The sequence below is a fragment of the Taudactylus pleione genome, unplaced genomic scaffold (assembly GCF_031769625.1).
Source record: "Taudactylus pleione unplaced genomic scaffold, aTauple2 ptg000393l, whole genome shotgun sequence".
In the NCBI taxonomy this organism is placed as follows: Eukaryota; Metazoa; Chordata; class Amphibia; order Anura; family Myobatrachidae; genus Taudactylus; species Taudactylus pleione.
In genome coordinates, this window is record NW_028284794.1 from 3,783,919 (window position 1) to 3,804,136 (window position 20,218).

A 20,218-nucleotide genomic window follows, 5' to 3' on the forward strand; every position below is an offset into this window, starting at 1 on the left:
GTTATCATTTTGAAGATAAAATGCTCTATTCTGCCAAAAAAATTCTATACAAGAAACTAAATACCAAGATAGTTGTCTACTTTCAATAATGCGATTATAGCTCAAACTGATACCTATATCACTAGCATAGGGTCATTAAATATCTCACCGTCTAATCAGTTCTCATAATTATAATACTAAAAATATCCAGTTTAGATTAAACTTTACTTGAAGGCCAACTCTAAATGTCTGTAATGTAACAATACATTTAAAAGCAATTAGCTTTTCTGGATCAATTTTGGATCACTACCGTCCCTTGTCTTTTTTAGAAATACATTTAGTACCAATTTGATTTTTTGGATGACTTTTTCCATTCAAATGACCTATACTGTGATGCATAAAAATTCTACACTAAAAGAAAAACCACCAGACATATCTTTTTGTTTTGTTACCAAGGATATAGGCTTGTTTACTTGACAACTACCTAATTCAAGGTTTAGTATAAGCAGATGAACTATTTGTAATATAAACCACCAGAGAATCTACCAAATCAGTTATAATAAGAGGCAAGGGTAGCGCATCTCACTCAATATTAGAAGGTTGCGTGTTCAAATCACGTTGAGGTCAGTTATCATTTTGAAGATAAAATGCTCTGTTCTGCCAAAAAAATTCTATACAAGAAACTAAATACCATGATTGTTGTCTACTTTCAATAATGTGATTATAGCTCAAACTGATACCTATATCACTAGCATAGGGTCATTAAATATCTCACCTTCTTATCAGTTCTCATAATTATAATACTAAAAATATCCAGTTTAGATTAAACTTTACTTGAAGGCCAACTCTAAATGTCTGTAATGTAACAATACATTTAAAAGCAATTAGCTTTTCTAGATCAATTTTGGATCACTACCATCACTTGTCATTTTTAACAATACATTTAGTACCAATTTGATTTTTTGGATGACTTTTTCCATTCAAATGACCTATACTGTGATGCATAAAAATTCTACACTAAAAGAAAAACCACCAGACATATCTTTTTGTTTTTTTTACCAAGGATGTAGGCTTGTTTGCTTGACAACTACCTAATTCAAGGTTTAGTATAAGCAGATGAACTATTTGTAATATAAACCACCAGAGAATCTACCAAATCAGTTATAATAAGAGGCAACGGTAGCGCATCTCACTCAATATTAGAAGGTTGCGTGTTCAAATCACGTCGGGGTCAGTTAACATTTTGAAGATAAAATGATCTTTTCTGCCCAAAAATACTATACAAGAAAATAAATACCAAGATTGTTGTCTACTTTCAATAATGTGATTATAGCTCAAACTGATACCTATATCACTAGCATATAGTCATTAAAAATCTCACCTTCTTATCATTTCTCATAATTATAATACTAAAAATATCCAGTTTAGATTAAACTTTACTTGAAAGCCAACTCTAAATGTCTGTAATGTAACAATACATTTAAAAGCAATTAGCTTTTCTGGATCAATTATGGATCACTGCCGTCACTTGTCTTTTTTAAAAATACATTTAGTACCAATTATATTTTGAAGATTACTTTTTCCAGTCACATGACCTATACTATGATGCATAAAAACTCTACACTGAAGGAAAAACCAGAAAACATATCTTTTTGTTTTGTTACCAAGGATGTAGGCTTGTTTGCTTGACAACTACCTTATTCAAGGTTTAGTATAAGCAGATGAACTTTTTGTAATATAAACCACCAGAAAATCTACTGAATCAGTTTTAATAAGAGGCAACGGTAGCGCATCTGACTCAAGTTTAGAAGGTTGTGTGTTCAAATCACATCAGGGTCAGTTATCATTTTGAAGATAAAATGCTCTATTCTGCCCAAAAATGCTATACTAGAAACTAATTACCAAGATTGTTATCTACTTTCAATAATGTGATTATACCTCAAACTGATACCTATATCACTAGCACATAGTCATTAAATAACTTACATTCTTATCATTTCTCATAATTACTATACAAAAAAAATCCAGTTTAGAGAATATGTTACTTGAAGGCCAACTCTAAATGTCTGTAATGTAACAATACATTTAAAAGCAATTAGCTTTTCTGGATCAATTTTGGATCAGTACCATCACTTGTCATTTTACCAATACATTTAGTACCAATTTGATTTTATGGATGACTTTTTCCATTCAAATGACCTATACTGTGAGGCATAAAAATTCTACACTAAAGGAAAAACCACCAGACATATCTTTTTGTTTTTTTACCAAGGATGTAGGCTTGTTTGCTTGACAACTACCTAATTCAAGGTTTAGTATAAGCAGATGAACTATTTGTAATATAAACCACCAGAGAATCTACCGAATCAGTTTTAATAAGAGGCAACGGTAGCGCATCTCACTCAAGATAAGAAGGTTGCGTGTTCAATTCTCGTCGGGGTCAGTTATCATTTTGAAGATAAAATGCTCTTTTCTGCCCTAAAATACTATACTAGAAACTAATTACCAAGATTGTTATCTACTTCAATAATGTGATTATACCTCAAACTGATACCTATATCACTAGCACATAGTCATTAAAAAACTCACATTCTTATCAGTTCTCATAATTATTATGCAAAAAATATCCAGTTTAGAGAATACGTTACTTGAAGGCCAACTCTAAATGTCTGTAATGTAACAATACATTTAAAAGCAATGATCTTTTCTGGATCAATTTTGGATCACTACCATCACTTGTCTATTTTAACAATACATTTAGTACCAATTTGATTTTATGGATGACTTTTTCCATTCAAATGACCTATACTGTGATGCATAAAAATTCTAAACTAAAGGAAAAACCACCAGACATATCTTTTTGTTTTGTTACCAAGGATATAGACTTGTTTGCTTGACAACTACCTAATTCAAGGTTTAGTATAAGCAGATGATCTATTTACAATATAACCCACCAGAAAAATCTACTGAATCGGTTTTAACAAGAGACCACGTGGGGCAACGGTAGCGCGTCTGTCTCCAGATCAGAAGGTTGCATGTTCTAATCATGTCGGGGTCAGTTGTCATTTTGAAGATAAAGTGCTCTTTTCTGCCAAAAAAATACTATACAAGAAACTAAATACTAAGATTGTTGTCTACTTTCAATAATGTGATTATAGCTCAAACTGATACCTATATCACTAGCATAGGGTCATTAAATATCTCACCTTCTTATCAGTTCTCATAATTATAATACTAATAATATCCAGTTTAGATTAAACTTTACTTGAAGGCCAACTCTAAATGTCTGTAATGTAACAATACATTTAAAAGCAATTAGCTTTTCTGGATCAATTTTGGATCACTACCATCACTTGTCATTTTTAACAATACATTTAGTACCAATTTGATTTTTTGGATGACTTTTTCCATTCAAATGACCTATACTGTGATGCATAAAAATTCTACACTAAAAGAAAAACCACCAGACATATCCTTTTGTTTTGTTACCAAGGATGTAGGCTTGTTTGCTTGACAACTACCTAATTCAAGGTTTAGTATAAGCAGATGATCTATTTACAATATAACCCACCAGAAAAATCTACTGAATCGGATTTAAAAAGAGACCTCGTGGCGCAACGGTAGCGCGTCTGTCTCCAGATCAGAAGGTTGCATGTTCTAATCATGTCGGGGTCAGTTGTCATTTTGAAGATAAAGTGCTCTTTTCTGCCAAAAAAATACTATACAAGAAACTAAATACTAAGATTGTTGTCTACTTTCAATAATGTGATTATAGCTCAAACTGATACCTATATCACTAGCATAGGGTCATTAAATACCTCACCTTCTTATCATTTCTCTTAATTATAATACTAAAAATATCCAGTTTAGATTAATCTTTACTTGAAGGCCAACTCTAAATGTCTGTAATGTAAAAATACATTTGAAAGCAATTAGCTTTTCTGGATCAATTATGGATCACTGCCGTCACTTGTCTTTTTTAAAAATACATTTAGTACCAATTATATTTTAAAGATTACTTTTTCCATTCACATGACCTATACTATGATGCATAAAAACTCTACACTGAAGGAAAAACCAGAAAACATATCTTTTTGTTTTGTTACCAAGGATGTAGGCTTGTTTGCTTGACAACTACCTAATTCAAGGTTTAGTATAAGCAGATGAACTTTTTGTAATATAAACCACCAGAAAATCTACTGAATCAGTTTTAATAAGAGGAAACGGTAGTGCATCTGACTCAAGTTTAGAAGGTTGTGTGTTCAAATCACATCAGGGTCAGTTATCATTTTGAAGATAAAATGCTCTATTCTGCCCAAAAATGCTATACTAGAAACTAATTACCAAGATTGTTATCTACTTTCAATAATGTGATTATACATCAAACTGATACCTATATCACTAGCACATAGTCATTAAATAACTTACATTCTTATCATTTCTCATAATTATTATACAAAAAAAATCCAGTTTAGAGAATACGTTACTTGAAGGCCAACTCTAAATGTCTGTAATGTAACAATACATTTAAAAGCAATTAGCTTTTCTGGATCAATTTTGGATCACTACCATCACTTGTCTATTTTAACAATACATTTAGTACCAAATTGATTTTATGGATGACTTTTTCCATTCAAATGACCTATACTGTGAGGCATAAAAATTCTACACTAAAGGAAAAACCACCAGACATATCTTTTTGTTTTGTTACCAAGGATGTAGACTTGTTTGCTTGACAACTACCTAATTCAAGGTTTAGTATAAGCAGATGAACTATTTGTAATATAAACCACCAGAGAATCTACCGAATCAGTTTTAATAAGAGGCAACGGTAGCGCATCTCACTCAAGATAAGAAGGTTGCGTGTTCAAATCTCGTCGGGGTCAGTTATCATTTTGAAGATAAAATGCTCTTTTCTGCCCAAAAATACTATACTAGAAACTAATTACCAAGATTGTTATCTACTTTCAATAATGTGATTATACCTCAAACTGATACCTATATCACTAGCACAGAGTCATTAAATTACTCACATTCTTATCAGTTCTCATAATTATTATGCAAAAAATATCCAGTTTAGAGAATACGTTACTTGAAGGCCAACTCTAAATGTCTGTAATGTAACAATACATTTAAAAGCAATTAGCTTTTCTGGATCAATTTTGGATCACTACCATCACTTGTCTATTTTAACAATACATTTAGTACCAATTTGATTTTATGGATGACTTTTTCCATTCAAATGACCTATACTGTGATGCAAAAAAATTCTAAACTAAAGGAAAAACCACCAGACATATCTTTTTGTTTTGTTACCAAGGATGTAGACTTGTTTGCTTGACAACTACCTAATTCAAGGTTTAGTATAAGCAGATGAAATATTTGTAATATAAACCACCAGAGAATCTACCGAATCAGTTTTAATAAGAGGCAACGGTAGCGCATCTCACTCAAGATAAGAAGGTTGCGTGTTCAAATCTCGTCGGGGTCAGTTATCATTTTGAAGATAAAATGCTCTTTTCTGCCCAAAAATACTATACTAGAAACTAATTACCAAGATTGTTATCTACTTTCAATAATGTGATTATACCTCAAACTGATACCTATATCACTAGCACAGAGTCATTAAATTACTCACATTCTTATCAGTTCTCATAATTATTATGCAAAAAATGTCCAGTTTAGAGAATACGTTACTTGAAGGCCAACTCTAAATGTCTGTAATGTAACAATACATTTAAAAGCAATTAGCTTCTCTGGATCAATTTTGGATCACTACCATCACTTGTCTATTTTAACAATACATTTAGTACCAATTTGATTTTATGGATGACTTTTTCCATTCAAATGACCTATACTGTGATGCAAAAAAATTCTAAACTAAAGGAAAAACCACCAGACATATCTTTTTGTTTTGTTACCAAGGATATAGACTTGTTTGCTTGACAACTACCTAATTCAAGGTTTAGTATAAGCAGATGATCTATTTGCAATATAACCCACCAGAAAAATCTACTGAATTGGTTTTAACAAGAAACCTTGAGGCGCAACGGTAGCGCGTCTGACTCCAGATCAGAAGGTTGCGTGTTCAAATCACGTCGGGGTCAGTTATCATTTTGAAGATAAAATGCTCTATTCTGCCAAAAAAATTCTATACAAGAAACTAAATACCTTGATTGTTGTCTACTTTCAATAATGTGATTATAGCTCAAACTGATACCTTTATCACTAGCATAGGGTCATTAAATATCTCACCGTCTTATCAGTTCTCATAATTATAATACTAAAAATATCCAGTTTAAATTAAACTTTACTTGAAGGCCAACTCTAAATGTCTGTAATGTAACAATACATTTAAAAGCAATTAGCTTTTCTGGATCAATTTTGGATCACTACCATCACTTGTCATTTTTAACAATACATTTAGTACCAATTTGATTTTTTGGATGACTTTTTCCATTCAAATGACCTATACTGTGATGCATAAAAATTCTACACTAAAAGAAAAACCACCAGACATATCTTTTTGTTTTGTTACCAAGGATGTAGGCTTGTTTGCTTGACAACTACCTAATTCAAGGTTTAGTATAAGCAGATGAACTATTTGTAATATAAACCACCAGAGAATCTACCAAATCAGTTATAATAAGAGGCAACAGTAGCGCATCTCACTCAATATTAGAAGGTTGCGTGTTCAAATCACGTCGGGGTCAGTTATCATTTTGAAGATAAAATGCTCTTTTCTGCCCAAAAATACTATACTAGAAACTAATTACCAAGATTGTTATCTACTTCAATAATGTGATTATACCTCAAACTGATACCTATATCACTAGCACATAGTCATTAAATAACTCACATTCTTATCAGTTCTCATAATTATTATGCAAAAAATATTCAGTTTAGAGAATACGTTACTTGAAGGCCAACTCTAAATGTCTGTAATGTAACAATACATTTAAAAGCAATGATCTTTTCTGGATCAATTTTGGATCACTACCATCACTTGTCTATTTTAACAATACATTTAGTACCAATTTGATTTTATGGATGACTTTTTCCATTCAAATGACCTATACTGTGATGCATAAAAATTCTAAACTAAAGGAAAAACCACCAGACATATCTTATTGTTTTGTTAACAAGGATTTAGACTTGTTTGCTTGACAACTACCTAATTCAAGGTTTAGTATAAGCAGATGATCTATTTACAATATAACCCACCAGAAAAATCTACTGAATCGGTTTTAACAAGAGACCTCATGGCGCAACGGTAGCGCGTCTGACTCCAGATACTAGAAACTAATTACCAAGATTGTTATCTGCTTCAATAATGTGATTATACCTCAAACTGATACCTATATCACTAGCATAGGGTCATTAAATATCTCACCGTCTTATCAGTTCTCATAATTATAATACTAAAAATATCCAGTTTAGATTAAAGTTTACTTGAAGGCCAACTCTAAATGTCTGTAATGTATGTCTGTAATAAGAGGCAACGGTAGCGCATCTCACTCAATATTAGAAGGTTGCGTGTTCAAATCACGTCGGGGTCAGTTATCATTTTGAAGATAAAATGCTCTTTTCTTCCCAAAAATACTATACAAGAAAATAAATACCAAGATTGTTGTCTACTTTCAATAATGTGATTATAGCTCAAACTGATACCTATATCACTAGCATATAGTCATTAAATATCTCACCTTCTTATCATTTCTCATAATTATAATACTAAAAATATCCAGTTTAGATTAAACTTTACTTGAAGGCCAACTCTAAATGTCTGTAATGTAACAATACATTTAAAAGCAATTAGCTTTTCTGGATCAATTATGGATCACTGCCGTCACTTGTCTTTTTTTAAAAATACATTTAGTACCAATTATATTTTAAAGATTACTTTTTCCAGTCACATGACCTATACTATGATGCATAAAAATTCTACACTGAAGGAAAAAACAGAAAACATATCTTTTTGTTTTGTTACCAAGGATGTAGGCTTGTTTGCTTGACAACTACCTGATTCAAGGTTTAGTATAAGCAGATGAACTTTTTGTAATATAAACCACCAGAAAATCTACTGAATCAGTTTTAATAAGAGGCAACGGTAGCGCATCTGACTCAAGTTTAGAAGGTTGTGTGTTCAAATCACATCAGGGTCAGTTATCATTTTGAAGATAAAATGCTCTATTCTGCCCAAAAATGCTATACTAGAAACTAATTACCAAGATTGTTATCTACTTTGAATAATGTGATTATACCTCAAACTGATACCTATATCACTAGCACATAGTCATTAAATAACTTACATTCTTATCATTTCTCATAATTATTATACAAAAAATATCCAGTTTAGAGAATACGTTACTTGAAGGCCAACTCTAAATGTCTGTAATGTAACAATACATTTAAAAGCAATTAGCTTTTCTGGATCAATTTTGGATCACTACCATCACTTGTCTATTTTACCAATACATTTAGTACCAATTTGATTTTATGGATGACTTTTTCCATTCAAATGACCTATACTGTGAGGCATAAAAATTCTACACTAAAGGAAAAACCACCAGACATATCTTTTTGTTTTGTTACCAAGGATGTAGGCTTGTTTGCTTGACAACTACCTAATTCAAGGTTTAGTATAAGCAGATGAACTATTTGTAATATAAACCACCAGAGAATCTACCGAATCCGTTTTAATAAGAGGCAACGGTAGCGCATCTCACTCAAGATAAGAAGGTTGCGTGTTCAAATCTCGTCGGGGTCAGTTATCATTTTGAAGATAAAATGCTCTTTTCTGCCCTAAAATACTATACTAGAAACTAATTACCAAGATTGTTATCTACTTCAATAATGTGATTATACCTCAAACTGATACCTATATCACTAGCACATAGTCATTAAATAACTCACATTCTTATCAGTTCTCATAACTATTATGCAAAAAATATCCAGTTTAGAGAATACGTTACTTGAAGGCCAACTCTAAAATTCTGTAATGTAACAGTACATTTAAAAGCAATGATCTTTTCTGGATCAATTTTGGATCACTACCATCAGTTGTCTATTTTAACAATACATTTAGTACCAATTTGATTTTATGGATGACTTTTTCCATTCAAATGACCTATACTGTGATGCATAAAAATTCTAAACTAAAGGAAAAACCACCAGACATATCTTTTTGTTTTGTTACCAAGCATATAGACTTGTTTGCTTGACAACTACCTAATTCAAGGTTTAGTATAAGCAGATGATCTATTTACAATATAACCCACCAGAAAAATCTACTGAATCGGTTTTAACAAGAGACCTCGTGGGGCAACGGTAGCGCGTCTGACTCCAGATCAGAAGGTTACGTGTTCAAATCACGTTGAGGTCAGTTATCATTTTGAAGATAAAATGCTCTGTTTAGCCAAAAAAATTCTATACAAGAAACTAAATACCATGATTGTTGTCTACTTTCAATAATGTGATTATATCTCAAACTGATACCTATATCACTAGCATAGGGTCATTAAATATCTCACTTTCTTATCAGTTCTCATAATTATAATACTAAAAATATCCAGTTTAGATTAAACTTTACTTGAAGGCCAACTCTAAATGTCTGTAATGTAACAATATATTTAAAAGCAATGATCTTTTCTGGATCAATTTTGGATCACTACCATCACTTCTCATTTTTAACAATACATTTAGTACCAATTTGATATTTTGGATGACTTTTTCCATTCAAATGACCTATACTGTGATGCATAAAAACTCTACACTAAAAGAAAAACCACCAGACATATCTTTTTGTTTTGTTACCAAGGATGTAGGCTTGTTTGCTTGACAACTACCTAATTCAAGGTTTAGAATAAGCAGATGAACTAGTTGTAATATAAACCACCAGAGAATCTACCAAATCAGTTATAATAAGAGGCAATGGTAGCGCATCTCACTCAATATTAGAAGGTTGCGTGTTCAAATCACGTCGGGGTCTGTTATCATTTTGAAGATAAAATGCTCTTTTCTGCCCAAAAATACTATACAAGAAAATAAATACCAAGATTGTTGTCTACTTTCAATAATGTGATTATAGCTCAAACTGATACCTATATCACTAGCATATAGTCATTAAATATCTCACCTTCTTATCATTTCTCATAATTATAATACTAAAAATATCCAGTTTAGATTAAACTTTACTTGAAGGCCAACTCTAAATGTCTGTAATGTAACAATACATTTAAAAGCAATTAGCTTTTCTGGATCAATTATGGATCACTGCCGTCACTTGTCTTTTTTAAAAATACATTTAGTACCAATTATATTTTAAAGATTACTTTTTCCAGTCACATGACCTATACTATGATGCATAAAAACTCTAGACTGAAGGAAAAACCAGAAAACATATCTTTTTGTTTTGTTACCAAGGATGTAGGCTTGTTTGCTTGACAACTACCTTATTCAAGGTTTAGTATAAGCAGATGAACTTTTTGTAATATAAACCACCAGAAAATCTACTGAATCAGTTTTAATAAGAGGCAACGGTAGCGCATCTGACTCAAGTTTAGAAGGTTGTGTGTTCAAATCACATCAGGGTCAGTTATCATTTTGAAGATAAAATGCTCTATTCTGCCCAAAAATGCTATACTAGAAACTAATTACCAAGATTGTTATCTACTTTCAATAATGTGATTATACCTCAAACTGATACCTATATCACTAGCACATAGTCATTAAATAACTTACATTCTTATCATTTCTCATAATTACTATACAAAAAAAATCCAGTTTAGAGAATACGTTACTTGAAGGCCAACTCTAAATGTCTGTAATGTAACAATACATTTAAAAGCAATTAGCTTTTCTGGATCAATTTTGGATCACTACCATCACTTGTCTATTTTAACAATACATTTAGTACCAAATTGATTTTATGGATGACTTTTTCCATTCAAATGACCTATACTGTGAGGCATAAAAATTCTACACTAAAGGAAAAACCACCAGACATATCTTTTTGTTTTGTTACCAAGGATGTAGACTTGTTTGCTTGACAACTACCTAATTCAAGGTTTAGTATAAGCAGATGAACTATTTGTAATATAAACCACCAGAGAATCTACCGAATCAGTTTTAATAAGAGGCAACGGTAGCGCATCTCACTCAAGATAAGAAGGTTGCGTGTTCAAATCTCGTCGGGGTCAGTTATCATTTTGAAGATAAAATGCTCTTTTCTGCCCAAAAATACTATACTAGAAACTAATTACCAAGATTGTTATCTACTTTCAATAATGTGATTATACCTCAAACTGATACCTATATCACTAGCACAGAGTCATTAAATTACTCACATTCTTATCAGTTCTCATAATTATTATGCAAAAAATATCCAGTTTAGAGAATACGTTACTTGAAGGCCAACTCTAAATGTCTGTAATGTAACAATACATTTAAAAGCAATTAGCTTTTCTGGATCAATTTTGGATCACTACCATCACTTGTCTATTTTAACAATACATTTAGTACCAATTTGATTTTATGGATGACTTTTTCCATTCAAATGACCTATACTGTGATGCAAAAAAATTCTAAACTAAAGGAAAAACCACCAGACATATCTTTTTGTTTTGTTACCAAGGATGTAGACTTGTTTGCTTGACAACTACCTAATTCAAGGTTTAGTATAAGCAGATGAAATATTTGTAATATAAACCACCAGAGAATCTACCGAATCAGTTTTAATAAGAGGCAACGGTAGCGCATCTCACTCAAGATAAGAAGGTTGCGTGTTCAAATCTCGTCGGGGTCAGTTATCATTTTGAAGATAAAATGCTCTTTTCTGCCCAAAAATACTATACTAGAAACTAATTACCAAGATTGTTATCTACTTTCAATAATGTGATTATACCTCAAACTGATACCTATATCACTAGCACAGAGTCATTAAATTACTCACATTCTTATCAGTTCTCATAATTATTATGCAAAAAATGTCCAGTTTAGAGAATACGTTACTTGAAGGCCAACTCTAAATGTCTGTAATGTAACAATACATTTAAAAGCAATTAGCTTCTCTGGATCAATTTTGGATCACTACCATCACTTGTCTATTTTAACAATACATTTAGTACCAATTTGATTTTATGGATGACTTTTTCCATTCAAATGACCTATACTGTGATGCAAAAAAATTCTAAACTAAAGGAAAAACCACCAGACATATCTTTTTGTTTTGTTACCAAGGATATAGACTTGTTTGCTTGACAACTACCTAATTCAAGGTTTAGTATAAGCAGATGATCTATTTGCAATATAACCCACCAGAAAAATCTACTGAATTGGTTTTAACAAGAAACCTCGTGGCGCAACGGTAGCGCGTCTGACTCCAGATCAGAAGGTTACATGTTCTAATCATGTCGGGGTCAGTTGTCATTTTGAAGATAAAGTGCTCTTTTCTGCCAAAAAAATACTATACAAGAAACTAAATACTAAGATTGTTGTCTACTTTCAATAATGTGATTATAGCTCAAACTGATACCTATATCACTAGCATATAGTCATTAAATACCTCACCTTCTTATCATTTCTCTTAATTATAATACTAAAAATATCCAGTTTAGATTAATCTTTACTTGAAGGCCAACTCTAAATGTCTGTAATGTAAAAATACATTTGAAAGCAATTAGCTTTTCTGGATCAATTATGGATCACTGCCGTCACTTGTCTTTTTTAAAAATACATTTAGTACCAATTATATTTTATAGATTACTTTTTCCATTCACATGACCTATACTATGATGCATAAAAACTCTACACTGAAAGAAAAACCACCAGACATATCTTTTTGTTTTGTTACCAAGGATGTAGGCTTGTTTGCTTGACAACTACCTAATTCAAGGTTTAGTATAAGCAGATGAACTATTTGTAATATAAACCACCAGAGAATCTACCAAATCAGTTATAATAAGAGGCAACAGTAGCGCATCTCACTCAATATTAGAAAGTTGCGTGTTCAAATCACGTCGGGGTCAGTTATCATTTTGAAGATAATATGCTCTTTTCTGCCCAAAAATACTATACTAGAAACTAATTACCAAGATTGTTATCTACTTCAATAATGTGATTATACCTCAAACTGATACCTATATCACTAGCACATAGTCATTAAATAACTCACATTCTTATCAGTTCTCATAATTATTATGCAAAAAATATTCAGTTTAGAGAATACGTTACTTGAAGGCCAACTCTAAATGCCTGTAATGTAACAATACATTTAAAAGCAATGATCTTTTCTGGATCAATTTTGGATCACTACCATCACTTGTCTATTTTAACAATACATTTAGTACCAATTTGATTTTATGGATGACTTTTTCCATTCAAATGACCTATACTGTGATGCATAAAAATTCTAAACTAAAGGAAAAACCACCAGACATATCTTTTTGTTTTGTTACCAAGGATTTAGACTTGTTTGCTTGACAACTACCTAATTCAAGGTTTAGTATAAGCAGATGATCTATTTACAATATAACCCACCAGAAAAATCTACTGAATCGGTTTTAACAAGAGACCTCATGGCACAATGGTAGCGCGTCTGACTCCAGATCAGAAGGTTGCGTGTTCAAATCACGTCGGGGTCAGTTATCATTTTGAAGATAAAATGCTCTATTCTGCCAAAAAAATTCTATACAAGAAACTAAATACCATGATTGTTGTCTATTTTCAATAATGTGATTACAGCTCAAACTGATACCTATATCACTAGCATAGGGTCATTAAATATCTCACCGTCTTATCAGTTCTCATAATTATAATACTAAAAATATCCAGTTTAGATTAAACTTTACTTGAAGGCCAACTCTAAATGTCTGTAATGTAACAATACATTTAAAAGCAATTAGCTTTTCTGGATCAATTTTGGATCACTACCATCACTTGTAATTTTTAACAATACATTTAGTACCAATTAGATTTTTTGGATGACTTTTTCCTTTCAAATGACCTATACTGTGATGCATAAAAATTCTACAGTAAAAGAAAAACCACCAGACATATCTTTTTGTTTTGTTACCAAGGATGTAGGCTTGTTTGCTTGACAACTACCTATTTCAAGGTTTAGTATAAGCAGATGAACTATTTGTAATATAAACCACCAGAGAATCTACCAAATCAGTTATAATAAGAGGCAACGGTAGCGCATCTCACTCAATATTAGAAGGTTGCGTGTTCAAATCACGTCGGGGTCAGTTATCATTTTGAAGATAAAATGCTCTTTTCTGCCCAAAAATACTTTACAAGAAAATAAATACCAAGATTGTTGTCTACTTTCAATAATGTGATTATAGCTCAAACTGATACCTATATCACTAGCATATAGTCATTAAATATCTCACCTTCTTATCATTTCTCATAATTATAATACTAAAAATATCCAGTTTAGATTAAACTTTACTTGAAGGCCAACTCTAAATGTCTGTAATGTAACAATACATTTAAAAGCAATTAGCTTTTCTGGATCAATTATGGATCACTGCCGTCACTTGTCTTTTTTAAAAATACATTTAGTACCAATTATATTTTAAAGATTACTTTTTCCAGTCACATGACCTATACTATGATGCATAAAAACTCTACACTGAAGGAAAAACCAGAAAACATATCTTTTTGTTTTGTTACCAAGGATGTAGGCTTGTTTGCTTGACAACTACCTGATTCAAGGTTTAGTATAAGCAGATGAACTTTTTGTAATATAAACCACCAGAAAATCTACTGAATCAGTTTTAATAAGAGGCAACGGTAGCGCATCTGACTCAAGTTTAGAAGGTTGCGTGTTCAAATCTCGTCAGGGTCAGTTATCATTTTGAAGATAAAATGTTCTTTTCTGCCCTAAAATACTATACTAGAAAATAATTACCAAGATTGTTATCTACTTCAATAATGTGATTATACCTCAAACTGATACCTATATCACTAGCACATAGTCATTAAATAACTCACATTCTTATCAGTTCTCATAACTATTATGCAAAAAATATCCAGTTTAGAGAATACATTACTTGAAGGCCAACTCTAAATGTCTGTAATGTAACAATACATTTAAAAGCAATGATCTTTTCTGGATCAATTTTGGATCACTACCATCACTTGTCTATTTTAACAATACATTTAGTACCAATTTGATTTTATGGATGACTTTTTCCATTCAAATGACCTATACTGTGATGCATAAAAATTCTAAACTAAAGGAAAAACCACCAGACATATCTTTTTGTTTTGTTACCAAGGATATAGACTTGTTTGCTTGACAACTACCTAATTCAAGGTTTAGTATAAGCAGATGATCTATTTACAATATAACCCACCAGAAAAATCTACTGAATCAGTTTTAACAAGAGACCTCGTGGCGCAACGGTAGCGCGTCTGACTCCAGATCAGAAGGTTGCGTGTTCAAATCATGTCGAGGTCAGTTATCATTTTGAAGATAAAATGCTCTTTTCTGCCCAAAAATACTATACTAGAAACTAATTACCAAGATTGTTATCTACTTTCAATAATGTGATTATACCTCAAACTGATACCTATATCACTAGCACAGAGTCATTAAATTACTCACATTCTTATCAGTTCTCATAATTATTATGCAAAAAATATCCAGTTTAGAGAATACGTTACTTGAAGGCCAACTCTAAATGTCTGTAATGTAACAATACATTTAAAAGCAATGATCTTTTCTGGATCAATTTTGGATCACTACCATCACTTGTCTATTTTAACAATACATTTAGTACCAATTTGATTTTATGGATGACTTTTTCCATTCAAATGACCTATACTGTGATGCAAAAAAATTCTAAACTAAAGGAAAAACCACCAGACATATCTTTTTGTTTTGTTACCAAGGATATAGACTTGTATGCTTGACAACTACCTAATTCAAGGTTTAGTATAAGCAGATGATCTATTTGCAATATAACCCACCAGAAAAATCTACTTAATTGGTTTTAACAAGAAACCTTGAGGCGCATCGGTAGCGCGTCTGACTCCAGATCAGAAGATTGCGTGTTCAAATCACGTCGGGGTCAGTTATCATTTTGAAGATAAAACGCTCTATTCTGCCAAAAAAATTCTATACAAGAAACTAAATACCTTGATTGTTGTCTACTTTCAATAATGTGATTATACCTCAAACTGATACCTATATCACTAGCACAGAGTCATTAAATTACTCACATTCTTATCAGTTCTCATAATTATTATGCAAAAAATATCCAGTTTAGAGAATACGTTACTTGAAGGCCAACTCTAAATGTTTGTAATGTAACAATACATTTAAAAGCAATGATCTTTTCTGGATCAATTTTGGATCACTACCATCACTTGTCTATTTTAACAATACATTTAGTACCAATTTGATTTTATGGATGACTTTTTCCATTCAAATGACCTATACTGTGATGCAAAAAAATTCTAAACTAAAGGAAAAACCACCAGACATATCTTTTTGTTTTGTTACCAAGGATATAGACTTGTTTGCTTGACAACTACCTAATTCAAGGTTTAGTATAAGCAAATGATCTATTTGCAATATAACCCACCAGAAAAATCTACTGAATTGGTTTTAACAAGAAACCTTGAGGCGCAACGGTAGCGCGTCTGACTCCAGATCAGAAGGTTGCGTGTTCAAATCACGTCGGGGTCAGTTATCGTTTTTAAAAAAAAATGCTCTATTGTGCCAAAAAAATTCTATACAAGAAACTAAATACCTTGATTGTTGTCTACTTTCAATAATGTGATTATAGCTCAAACTGATACCTTTATCACTAGCATAGGGTCATTAAATATCTCACCGTCTTATCAGTTCTCATAATTATAATACTAAAAATATCCAGTTTAAATTAAACTTTACTTGAAGGCCAACTCTAAATGTCTGTAATGTATCACTACATTTAAAAGCAATTAGCTTTTCTGGATCAATTTTGGATCACTACCATCACTTGTCATTTTTAACAATACATTTAGTACCAATTTGATTTTTTGGATGACTTTTTCCATTCAAATGACCTATACTGTGATGCATAAAAATTCTACACTAAAAGAAAAAGCACCAGACATATCTTTTTGTTTTGTTACCAAGGATGTTGGCTTGTTTGCTTGACAACTACCTAATTCAAGGTTTAGTATAAGCAGATGAATTATTTGTAATATAAACCACCAGAGAATCTACCAAATCAGTTATAATAAGAGGCAACAGTAGCGCATCTCACTCAATATTAGAAGGTTGCGTGTTCAAATCACGTCGGGGTCAGTTATCACTTTGAAGATAAAATGCTCTTTTCTGCCCAAAAATACTATACTAGAAACTAATTACCAAGATTGTTATCTACTTCAATAATGTGATTATACCTCAAACTGATACCTATATCACTAGCACATAGTCATTAAATAACTCACATTCTTATCAGTTCTCATAATTATTATGCAAAAAATATTCAGTTTAGAGAATACGTTACTTGAAGGCCAACTCTAAATGTCTGTAATGTAACAATACATTTAAAAGCAATGATCTTTTCTGGATCAATTTTGGATCACTACCATATCTTGTCTATTTTAACAATACATTTAGTACCAATTTGATTTTATGGATGACTTTTTCCATTCAAATGACCTATACTGTGATGCATAAAAATTCTAAACTAAAGGAAAAACCACCAGACATATCTTTTTGTTTTGTTACCAAGGATTTAGACTTGTTTGCTTGACAACTACCTAATTCAAGGTTTAGTATAAGCAGATGATCTATTTACAATATAACCCACCAGAAAAATCTACTGAATCGGTTTTAACAAGAGACCTCATGGCGCAATGGTAGCGCGTCTGACTCCAGATCAGAAGGTTGCGTGTTCAAATCACGTCGGGGTCAGTTATCATTTTGAAGATAAAATTCTCTATTCTGCCAAAAAAATTCTATACAAGAAACTAAATACCATGATTGTTGTCTATTTTCAATAATGTGATTACAGCTCAAACTGATACCTATATCACTAGCATAGGGTCATTAAATATCTCACTGTCTTATCAGTTCTCATAATTATAATACTAAAAATATCCAGTTTAGATTAAACTTTACTTGAAGGCCAACTCTAAATGTCTGTAATGTAACAATACATTTAAAAGCAATTAGCTTTTCTGGATCAATTTTGGATCACTACCATCACTTGTAATTTTTAACAATACATTTAGTACCAATTAGATTTTTTGGATGACTTTTTCCTTTCAAATGACCTATACTGTGATGCATAAAAATTCTACAGTAAAAGAAAAACCACCAGACATATCTTTTTGTTTTGTTACCAAGGATGTAGGCTTGTTTGCTTGACAACTACCTAATTCAAGGTTTAGTATAAGCAGATGAACTATTTGTAATATAAACCACCAGAGAATCTACCAAATCAGTTATAATAAGAGGCAACGGTAGCGCATCTCACTCAATATTAGAAGGTTGCGTGTTCAAATCACGTCGGGGTCAGTTATCATTTTGAAGATAAAATGCTCTTTTCTGCCCAAAAATACTTTACAAGAAAATAAATACCAAGATTGTTGTCTACTTTCAATAATGTGATTATAGCTCAAACTGATACCTATATCACTAGCATATAGTCATTAAATATCTCACCTTCTTATCATTTCTCATAATTATAATACTAAAAATATCCAGTTTAGATTAAACTTTACTTGAAGGCCAACTCTAAATGTCTGTAATGTAACAATACATTTAAAAGCAATTAGCTTTTCTGGATCAATTATGGATCACTGCCGTCACTTGTCTTTTTTAAAAATACATTTAGTACCAATTATATTTTAAAGATTACTTTTTCCAGTCACATGACCTATACTATGATGCATAAAAACTCTACACTGAAGGAAAAACCAGAAAACATATCTTTTTGTTTTGTTACCAAGGATGTAGGCTTGTTTGCTTGACAACTACCTGATTCAAGGTTTAGTATAAGCAGATGAACTTTTTGTAATATAAACCACCAGAAAATCTACTGAATCAGTTTTAATAAGAGGCAACGGTAGCGCATCTGACTCAAGTTTAGAAGGTTGCGTGTTCAAATCTCGTCAGGGTCAGTTATCATTTTGAAGATAAAATGTTCTTTTCTGCCCTAAAATACTATACTAGAAACTAATTACCAAGATTGTTATCTACTTCAATAATGTGATTATACCTCAAACTGATACCTATATCACTAGCACATAGTCATTAAATAACTCACATTCTTATCAGTTCTCATAACTATTATGCAAAAAATATCCAGTTTAGAGAATACGTTACTTGAAGGCCAACTCTAAATGTCTGTAATGTAACAATACATTTAAAAGCAATGATCTTTTCTGGATCAATTTTGGATCACTACCATCACTTGTCTATTTTAACAATACATTTAGTACCAATTTGATTTTATGGATGACTTTTTCCATTCAAATGACCTATACTGTGATGCATAAAAATTCTAAACTAAAGGAAAAACCACCAGACATATCTTTTTGTTTTGTTACCAAGGATATAGACTTGTTTGCTTGACAACTACCTAATTCAAGGTTTAGTATAAGCAGATGATCTATTTACAATATAACCCACCAGAAAAATCTACTGAATCAGTTTTAACAAGAGACCTCGTGGCGCAACGGTAGCGCGTCTGACTCCAGATCAGAAGGTTGCGTGTTCAAATCATGTCGAGGTCAGTTATCATTTTGAAGATAAAATGCTCTTTTCTGCCCAAAAATACTATACTAGAAACTAATTACCAAGATTGTTATCTACTTTCAATAATGTGATTATACCTCAAACTGATACCTATATCACTAGCACAGAGTCATTAAATTACTCACATTCTTATCAGTTCTCATAATTATTATGCAAAAAATATCCAGTTTAGAGAATACGTTACTTGAAGGCCAACTCTAAATGTCTGTAATGTAACAATACATTTAAAAGCAATGATCTTTTCTGGATCATTTTTGGATCACTACCATCACTTGTCTATTTTAACAATACATTTAGTACCAATTTGATTTTATGGATGACTTTTTCCATTCAAATGACCTATACTGTGATGCAAAAAAATTCTAAACTAAAGGAAAAACCACCAGACATATCTTTTTGTTTTGTTACCAAGGATATAGACTTGTTTGCTTGACAACTACCTAATTCAAGGTTTAGTATAAGCAGATG

At 31.6% G+C, this 20,218-nt stretch overlaps 9 non-coding genes across 9 annotated transcripts; all 9 read left to right on the top strand.

Moving 5' to 3' along the window:
* The first annotated feature begins 3,582 nt into the window (after positions 1 to 3,582).
* TRNAW-CCA (transfer RNA tryptophan (anticodon CCA)) lies at positions 3,583 to 3,654 on the top strand. The gene has a single exon. It is a non-coding gene; the product is annotated as a tRNA-Trp (tRNA).
* A 2,360-nt stretch (positions 3,655 to 6,014) lies between these two features.
* TRNAW-CCA (transfer RNA tryptophan (anticodon CCA)) lies at positions 6,015 to 6,086 on the top strand. Its single transcript has one exon. It is a non-coding gene; the product is annotated as a tRNA-Trp (tRNA).
* Positions 6,087 to 9,292: 3,206 nt separating this feature from the next.
* Positions 9,293 to 9,364, top strand: TRNAW-CCA (transfer RNA tryptophan (anticodon CCA)). The gene has a single exon. It is a non-coding gene; the product is annotated as a tRNA-Trp (tRNA).
* Positions 9,365 to 12,329: 2,965 nt separating this feature from the next.
* Positions 12,330 to 12,401, top strand: TRNAW-CCA (transfer RNA tryptophan (anticodon CCA)). Its single transcript has one exon. It is a non-coding gene; the product is annotated as a tRNA-Trp (tRNA).
* Positions 12,402 to 13,550: 1,149 nt separating this feature from the next.
* On the top strand, positions 13,551 to 13,622 carry TRNAW-CCA (transfer RNA tryptophan (anticodon CCA)). Its single transcript has one exon. It is a non-coding gene; the product is annotated as a tRNA-Trp (tRNA).
* Positions 13,623 to 15,376: 1,754 nt separating this feature from the next.
* Positions 15,377 to 15,448, top strand: TRNAW-CCA (transfer RNA tryptophan (anticodon CCA)). Its single transcript has one exon. It is a non-coding gene; the product is annotated as a tRNA-Trp (tRNA).
* Positions 15,449 to 16,609: 1,161 nt separating this feature from the next.
* Positions 16,610 to 16,681, top strand: TRNAW-CCA (transfer RNA tryptophan (anticodon CCA)). The gene has a single exon. It is a non-coding gene; the product is annotated as a tRNA-Trp (tRNA).
* A 1,149-nt stretch (positions 16,682 to 17,830) lies between these two features.
* Positions 17,831 to 17,902, top strand: TRNAW-CCA (transfer RNA tryptophan (anticodon CCA)). The gene has a single exon. It is a non-coding gene; the product is annotated as a tRNA-Trp (tRNA).
* Positions 17,903 to 19,656: 1,754 nt separating this feature from the next.
* On the top strand, positions 19,657 to 19,728 carry TRNAW-CCA (transfer RNA tryptophan (anticodon CCA)). Its single transcript has one exon. It is a non-coding gene; the product is annotated as a tRNA-Trp (tRNA).
* The last annotated feature ends 490 nt before the right edge of the window (positions 19,729 to 20,218 follow it).